We start from the raw sequence: 9,180 nt of genomic DNA, 5'->3' as shown, positions 1-9,180 counted from the left end.
TAAAGGATATGAAATGCATGCATATAAATATCAGCAGAGAATGAGAAACTTGAAAAGTTAATTTACAGACACAAAAACATACATACACACACAACTAAAACTTGTCCAAATCTAGATGAATAACAGAAACCCAAAGATCCTAGAATATTAGTGAAACCCAAGCAGGATGTGTATAAAAAAAAATGAAATGTAGCTCATCATAAACAAATTTCATAAAATCAAAGATATATGTGCTCATCTTGATAAGGAGAACAACAAAAATATTTACAGCTTACTTCTAATTAGAAACTACAATAAGATCTGGAAAACAAGAGAATTTCATCTTTACAGTACTAAAAGAAAAAAAGAATATTTCATTATAGTATTATATAATATATATTATTGTACATATAAGAATTACATATATGTATTTCAAGTTTCTTACTTTGTGTATGCAGTAGCAAAATATCAATTCAAATAGACTATGGTAAGGTAAGGTTGTGTATTTTAATCCCTAGATCAACCACTAAAATAAAAATAGATGCATATCTCAAAAATAAAATAAAATTCTAAAAAATATTTGAATAATTCAAATGATGACAGAAAAAGAAGAACAAAAAAAAGTGAACAAATCAGGAAAATAGAAACAAATATCATGATGAAAAAATTGAACCCAACCCTATTAGTTATTTCATTAAGTGTAATGAACTAAACACTGTCAATTTAGCAGAATTTTTTTCAGACTAGATAAAATTACATTTATTAACTATATGCTAATTGCAAACAGTGTTTTGGAAATAAAAACAGTTTTAAAATAAAAGGATAAAATGTTTCATGCAAACAGTAATCATGAGAAAATCATGTTAAGTCAATTTATGCTTTCACCTCATAAGGCTAAATAAGTAGGGGAGAATTAAAGCCAATAATGACCAAGAAAAAAGGGGGAAAAAAAGGAAAGAAAAAAACATTTGAAAAAGTGAACTAAGTCAAATGATACTTCTTTGAAAAGATCAGTAAAATTGATAAACCTATAGCAAGATATGTTGAACAACCCTATGCCAAAATATCAAAATTTGATATCAAAAATATCAAATCAAGATATCAAAAATTGCAACTCCTGACACAGAACAAAAGGGGAAATCTGAATAAACTTGTATCACACAAAACAGTTAAATTCATAATTTAGAACTTCTCACAATGAACACTCCTGGTAGAAAGGTAGTCGCTGGTGAATTCCACAATATACTAAAAGAAGAAATAACATCAAATTTTAGTAGTTTTTTCACAAAATAAAAGGGAACATATTCAGCTAGTTCAATTAAATCAACATAAGCGTGTAATTAAAAATTGATAAGGGCATTATTAAACCGATAAGAACAAATACCACACTTGATCTTAGCCAGTAGGCTGAGAAGCAATGGGGCAATATGACATAAGAAGATTACAGAACAACAACCCTAATAAAAAATAGATGAAATGATTCTCATGAAATATTAACAAATTGTATCTAGTATTATGTAATAAAATATAATTTATCATGACTATGTGGAATTTATCCAAGGAATGGAAGGATGATTTAACATTCAGAAATCAATACATGTAATTCACCTTTATTAACAAAGTTAAAATATGTTTATTTGACCATTTAAATAGATGTAGTAAAACATATGATGGATTTAACAATTATTTATGGTGAAATTCTCAGCAAAGTCTGAATAGAAGGAGACTTCGATCCAGAGAATGGCATTCATGAAAAACAGATACTATTAAACTTACAAGTGAAATACTGAGTATTTTCCCCTAAAATTAGGGCAAAAGGCAAGGATACCCACTCTTACCACCACCAATCATTATTTTACTGATGATCCTAACCAGGAAAATAATGCAAAGAAAATATTTAAGGGGGCATCTGCGTGGCTCAGTTAGTTAAGCATCTGCCTTTGGCTCAGGACATGATCCCAGGGTCCTGGGATAGAGCCCAGCATCAAGCTATCTGCTTGATGAGCCCACTTCTTCCACTCCCTCTGCTGTCCCCCTCTCCCCTCTCTTGTGCTCTCTGGTGTGCACCCTGTCTCTCTTTCTGTGTCAAATAAATAAAATAAAATCTTTAAAAAAATAAAATATATAAAAGATTGAAAACAGAGGTAAATGATCTGTATTCACAGATACCATGATACTTTATTTGGAAAAAATAAAGGAATATAAAACAAAGTCATAGAACTAACACGTAAATCTAACAAAGCCATAGAAAACAAGGATAATACACAAAGATCAATTGTATATGTACATACCAGGAACATACAAATTGGAAAATGAAATTAGGTATAAATACAGTTTACAATAATGTTGACAAGCACTAAATACCTAGGAGTTAATGTAATGAAATGTGAAAGCTACCGTATTGAATATTACAAAGCATTGCAAAGAACCTAAATAAACACCCCAAATGGAGATATACCATGTTCATTTTTGCAAAAATCTCATATATCAGGATGTTCCCTGCAAACTAATCTGTAGATTTGAAGCAGTCCCATTCAAAATGCCAGAAGGGTATTTCTTTTGTACAAATTGGCAAACTGGGGCGCCTGGGTGGCTCAGATGGTTAAGTGTCTGCCTTCAGCTCAGGTCATGATCCTGGAGTCCCGGGATCGAGTCCCGCATCGGGCTCCCTGCTCGGCGGGGAGTCTGCTTCTCCTCCCTCTGACCCTCCTCTCTCTCCTGCTCTCTCTCTCGTTCTCTCTCTCTCAAATAAATAAATAAAATCTTTAAAAAAAATTGGCAAACTGATGTAAAATTCATATGAACTACTAAAAACATAGAATATAAAAAATGTACATATTTGTAAAAATAACAATACCTGATATTAAAATATTGTAAAGGAACAATATGTGGTATTGGCATAAGGACAAATAGAATCACATATTTGGTTTTTGGATTAAAAACTGTACTGAAGTATTGAATAGGAGAAATAAAAGTACTAGAGCATCTGGATGTTTGTATGGAAATAAATGAACATTGACACCTACTTTAAACAATTAAAAGATTAATCTAAGATGGTTCATAGAGCAAAATGCAAAGCTAAAACTATGAAATTTGAGAGAAAGAAAGAGTATCTGCCTTGTTTCAAGGGTAAGGAAATGTTTCTTAGAACACAAAAAAACACTAAAGAGAAAAAAATTGGTAATTTAGACTTCATATAAACTAAAACTTCCAGCTTCTCAAAATTTACCATTAAAGACACTGGATACTAACTAACTTGCTTACACCAAGACCCACCCCTCTGTGCTCTGGCAGGACTGTCCCTCTCAGTCAAACTTGCCTCATTCCCAGCATGGTGGGTTCCTCTGCCAGAGGACCAGCACAAACCCCTGCCCACACCATATCTCCTGCCAAAGATTTTTGCAGGGCTTCAATTCTGGTGGAGTTGGTGTCAGGTCTCATTTCACAAGCAGGCAAGAGCACACCTAGTTAAAACTCACCACAGTCAGGTCAGGGACCAAATACTGACCACAGTGGGCAAGGAGACCTCTGCAGATGACTGATCTGAGGGATACAAAAGGCAAAAAAACAACAGCAGAGAACATGCAGCACACACTGGAGAAACTCCCTGAAGTACCAGGCCCTGGATACCAGAATACTACATGACCTCTTCATCTTAAAGCCATTACTTTCAGAAGCAAGAGGTATAACTGGCTTTTCTAACACAGAGAAGAAGGCTGAGACTTAAAAAAAAAAAAAAAAAGCTAATACAGAGGAATTCCCCCCCCCCCCCAAAAGAGCCTATGGCCAGAGATCTGAGTAAAACAGATATAAGTAATATGCCTGATGGAGAATTTAAAGCAAAAGTCATAAGGATATTTGCTGGGCTTAAAAAAAGAATAGAAGATATCAGTGAGACCCTTACCACACAGATAATATCGTTAAAAAAGAATCAGAGATGAATAATGCAATAAATGAGATTCAAAACAGGCTTGATGCAATAAACAGCAGGCTGGAAGAAGCAGAGGAATTAATTAGTGACATACAAGGCAAAATAATGGAAAAAAAAAAATGAAGCTGAACAGAACCGAGAAAGAAGACTTATGGAACACGAGAATAGACTTAGAGAATTCAGTAACTTCATCAAATGCATTAATATTCATATTATAAGAGTCCCAAAGAAGAAGAGGGAGAAAAGGGGCAAAAAGATTATTTGAGGAAATGACAGCTAAAAACTTCCCTAATCTGGAGAAGGAAAAGATATCTAGATCCAGGAGGCACACAGAACTCCCATCAAAATTGACAAAAACAGGCCAACGAATGGGAAAAATCTGCAGCCAAGAATACTCTAACGAGCAAGGCTATCATTCAGAATAGAAGGAGAGACAAAGACTTTCCCAGACAAACAAAAACCAAAGGAGCTCATGACCACTAAACCAGCTCTGCAAGAAATATTAAGTGGACTCTTTGAGTGGCAAGGAGAGAGCAAAAGTGACAAAGACAAGAAAGGGTCAGAGAAAATCTTCATAAACAATGACTTAACAAGTAATAAATGGCAATAAATACATACCTGTCAATATTTACTCTGAATGTAAATGGACTAAATACTCCAATTGAAAGACATAGGGTGTCAGAATGGATAAAAAAAACAAACAACAACAAAAAACAAAACCCATCTATATGTTGCTGACAAGAGATGCATTTTAGATCTATAGACACCTGCAGATTGAAAGTGAGAGAATGGGGAAACATTCCTCATGCAAATGGAGGTCAAAAGAATGCCAGAATAGCAATACTTATATCAGACAAACTAGACATAAAAACAAACACTGTAACAGATTTTTAAAAAAGGGCATTATATCATAATAAAGAGGATAACACAACAAAATCTAACAATTTTAAATATCTATGCACCCAACATGGGAACATCAGAATATATAAAACAATTAACAATAAACATAAAAGAAATCACTATTAATAATACAATACTAGTAGGGAACTTTAATACCCCACTTACATCAATGGACAGATCATCTAAACAGAAAATAAACAAGGAAACAATGATTTTTGAATGACACACTGAACCAGGTGGACTTAACAGATATATTCCATTCTAAAACAGAATACACATTCTTTCCAAGTGCACTTGGGACTTCTCCAGAATAGATCACATATCAGGTCACAAATAAATCCTCAACAAATATAAAAATTTTGAAATAATACTGTGCACTTTTTCTGCCCACAACTCTATGAAACTAGAAGAAAAACCACAAGAAAAATTTGGAAAGACCACCAATACATGGAGGTTGAAGAACAGGCTCCTAAAGAATGAATGGGTCAATCAGAAAATAAAATAAGAAATTAAAAAAAAAAATACATGGAAATAAATGAACATGAAAACACAATGATCTAAAACCTTTGGGATATACAGCAAAAGCAATCCTAAGAGGGAAGTATATAGCAATACAGGCCTACCTCAAGAAGCAAGAAAACTAAAGACTCCACCAAAATATTGCTAGAACTGATACACAAATACAGTAAAATCTCAGGATACAAAATCAAGGTACAGAAATCTGTTGCATTTCTATACACCAATAATGAAGCAGCAGAAAGAGAAATTAAGGGATCAATCCCATTTATAATTGCATCAAAACAATAAGATACCTAGGAATAAATGTAACCAAAGAGGTGAAACACCTGTACTCTGAAAAGTATAAAACACTGATGAAAGAAATTGGATATCACAAATTCATGGAAAGACATTCCATGCTCATGGATTGGAAGAACAAATATTGTTAAAATGTCTACACTACCCAAACCAATCTACACATTTAATGTTCTCCCTAACAAAATACCAATAGCATTTTTCACAGAGCTAGAGAAAACAATCCTAAAATTTGACTGGAACCACAAAAATCCCCAAATAACCAAAGCAGCCTTGAAAAGGAAAAGCAAAGCTGGAGGCATCACAATTCCAGACTTCAAATTACATTACAAAGCTGTAGTGATCAAAACAGCTTGGTACTGGCACTAAAAGAGACACACAGATCCATGGAACAGAATAGAAAACCCAGAAATGGACCCACAATTATATGGTCAAGTTATCTTCAACAAAATGGGAAAGAATTTCCAATGGGAAAAAGTTTCTTCAACAAATGGTGTTGGGAAAACAGGACAGTGACATGCAAAAGAATGAAACTGTGCCACTTTCTTACACCATACACAAAAATAAATTCAAAATGGATGAAAGACCTAAACAGGAGACCTGAAACCATCAAAATCCTAAAGGAGAACATAGGCAGTAACGTCTTTGACACTGGCTGTAGCAGCTTCTTTCTAGATACATCTCTGGAAGTAAGGGAAACAAAAGCAAAAATAAACTCTTAGGACTTCATCAAAAGAGAAAGCTTCTGCACAGCAAAGGGAACAATCAACAAAACTAAAAGGCAACCTGTGGAATAAATGGGAGAAGATATTTGCAAATGATATATCTGATAAAGGGTTAGTATCCAAAATCTAAAAAGAACTTATCAAACTCAATACTTTGAAAATGAATAATCCAGTTAAAAAATGAGCAGAAGACATGAAAAGACATTTTTTTCAAGGAAGTCATACAGCTGGCCAACAGACACAGGAAAAGATGCTCAACACCACTTATTATTAGGAAAATACAAATCAAAACTACAATGATATCACCTCATACCTCTGAATGACTAAAATCATCAACATAAGAAACAACCAGTGTTGGTGAGGATATATAGAGAGGAGAACCTTACACTGTTGATGGGAATGCAAACTGGTGCAGCCACCCTAGAAAACAGTATGGAGTTTCCTTGAAAAGTTAAAAATAGAACTACCCTATAACACAGTAATTGCACTTCGAGGTATTTACCTAAAGGATACAAAACTACTAATTCAAAGGGATACATCCACCCAATGTTTATAGCAGCATTATCCACAATAGCCAAATTATGGAAACAGCCCAAGTGTCCCTCAACTGATGAATGGATAAAGAAGATGCATATATATATGTATATGTGTAAGTGTATATATATATACAATGAAATATTATTCAGCAATAACAAAACATGAAGCCTTGCCATTTGCAACAAAATGGATGGAGCTAGAGAGAGATTATGCTAAGTGAAATAAGTCAGGCAGAGACAAATACTAGATAATTTCATTCATATATGGAAATTAAGAAAAGAAAAAATTGAGCAAAGGGGGAAAAAAGGAGAGAGAGAGAGGCAAAGCAAGAAACAGACTCTTAACTATAGAGAACAAACTGATGGTTACCACAGAGGAGGTGGGTGGGGGGATGGGTGAAGTAGGTGATGGGGATTAAGGAGGGCACTTGTTGTGATGAACACTAGGTGTTGTATGGAAGTGTTGAATCACTATATTGTACACCTGAAACTAATATCACACATGTATGTTAACTAACTGGAATTTAAATAAAGTTTTTTTAAAAAGTTACTGTTAAGGAAATGAAAAGGTAAATTTCAGAGGAAGTATTTGAAATACATTATGTATTTGTATCTATGTTGTGTAAATACTAAAATTAATAATTAAATGACAAAAACTACTTAGCAAAAAAAGCTCAAGATACTTGAAGAGAAATTTTTCGAAATTAGATATTGAAATGACAGACATAGAAAGGAGTCTAAATGTCAGATCAAACATCACTCAAACATCAGATCAAACATCAAAATACATAAACAAAAAGCAGTGATTTAAGTTCAAAGTATTAATGAATGCATTGAGTTTAGGGTCCAAGAAGGCAGCACACTATGAAAGTAAAAACAAAAACACAACACAGATGCTGATGTGAGATGACCTGGGTTCAAATAAAGACTGGGTGTTAGATGACCTGGGTTCAAATTTATCTTTTACATAAAATATGAGTAATTATCAAACTTACCTCATAGGTTTTGTTTAAAAAGTGATTTATTAATTATCATTAATCTTGACACAATGGTAATGATAACTCAATAAATTTTAATTAGTTTATCTGAACATATTGAACAAATTGAACATATTGATCATCTCTAATGTCTTATGGAATCACTAAATTTTTTGGACTCAACATTATACTTCAATATTCTCTTTTTTAAAAAAGATTTTATTTATTTATTTGAGAGAGAGAAAGAGCAGGAGCAGTGGGAGGGGCAGAGGGTTAAGCAGACTCCCCACTGAGCAGGGAGCCTGATGTGGGGCTCCATCCCAGGACCCTGAGATCATAACCCGAGCCAAAATCAGATGCTTATCAGACTGAGCCACCCAGGCACCCCTATACTTGAATATTCTTAAAGTAAATTTTATTTTAAACTGTCATTAGATGGCTCATTTCCCCAAATGATGATGGCCTTTAACTTTATAATTTGTTTATGGAACATGAATTTGGAAAGGATATATGCAATACATTTATCTTTTTATCAGAATATTTGTGCTTTTGTAAATATTAAGAGATACATGCTTTCAAAATAAACTTATGAAAAATACTGTATTCTTATTGACACTTAAGTAGAAATAATCAGAAAAGAAGTTTTCATGAAGAGGGACTGTTGTCAGCCATTAAAAGTTGCCTTTTAGATCATATTATACCCATAAATATTTAAGAAAATCTTCTACATGATACATAAGTTTAAAATGTTATATTTAATAATGCATGTGTTTGGAACTTCTGCTTCTCATCAAATGGAGAAACAGAGACTGGATTTACCCTTCTTCCTGAAACAACTAACTGGATAAAATATATGAAAAAATACTTTTCAGACATTGGATCAGAGTCAGTGCAGGGAAACATGGGTGAACACTGCCAATGCCCTAGTACACTGCCTGAGGAGAATTTGGGGACCACAAGCAGACAGAGGAGGAGCCCATGGAGTTCTGTCTCCCCAGATTGAGGAAAGAGAGCTGCGTGTCTTCAGGATGGATGCAACTATAGAAGAATATTAGAGTATTGGTAGAATATTAGAATTATAGTGGAATATTAGCAGAGTACCCAGAGATGAGGGAGGAACAGCACAAAGGGAGAAATAGATGGAGGAAAGGGCTGAGAAAAAGAACTCTCTAGCGTTTTCTGCGTTGTTCATAATGTTTGAGAAACTACCCAACATCAGGGAAACAGCCACCCAAAGACACAGGAAACAATTCTCTTAACTCACATGGGGCCAGGAAACGTTTGAGTTCCTACCATTCAGTGTGGGAAAATTACATAAA

At 33.9% G+C, this 9,180-nt stretch overlaps 1 pseudogene; it reads right to left on the bottom strand.

The window, feature by feature from the left end:
• Positions 1-1,271: 1,271 nt before the first annotated feature.
• On the bottom strand, positions 1,272-1,398 carry LOC123836979 (U2 spliceosomal RNA; annotated as a pseudogene).
• Positions 1,399-9,180: the final 7,782 nt, after the last annotated feature.

Source organism: Mirounga angustirostris, unplaced genomic scaffold (genome assembly GCF_029215605.1).
Source record: "Mirounga angustirostris isolate CCGP_5_RB_7025 unplaced genomic scaffold, mMirAng1.0.hap1 SCAF_7, whole genome shotgun sequence".
Classification (NCBI taxonomy): Eukaryota; Metazoa; Chordata; class Mammalia; order Carnivora; family Phocidae; genus Mirounga; species Mirounga angustirostris.
The sequence above is the reverse complement of the archived record's forward strand: the minus strand, read 5'-3'. Positions and strand labels throughout refer to the sequence as shown.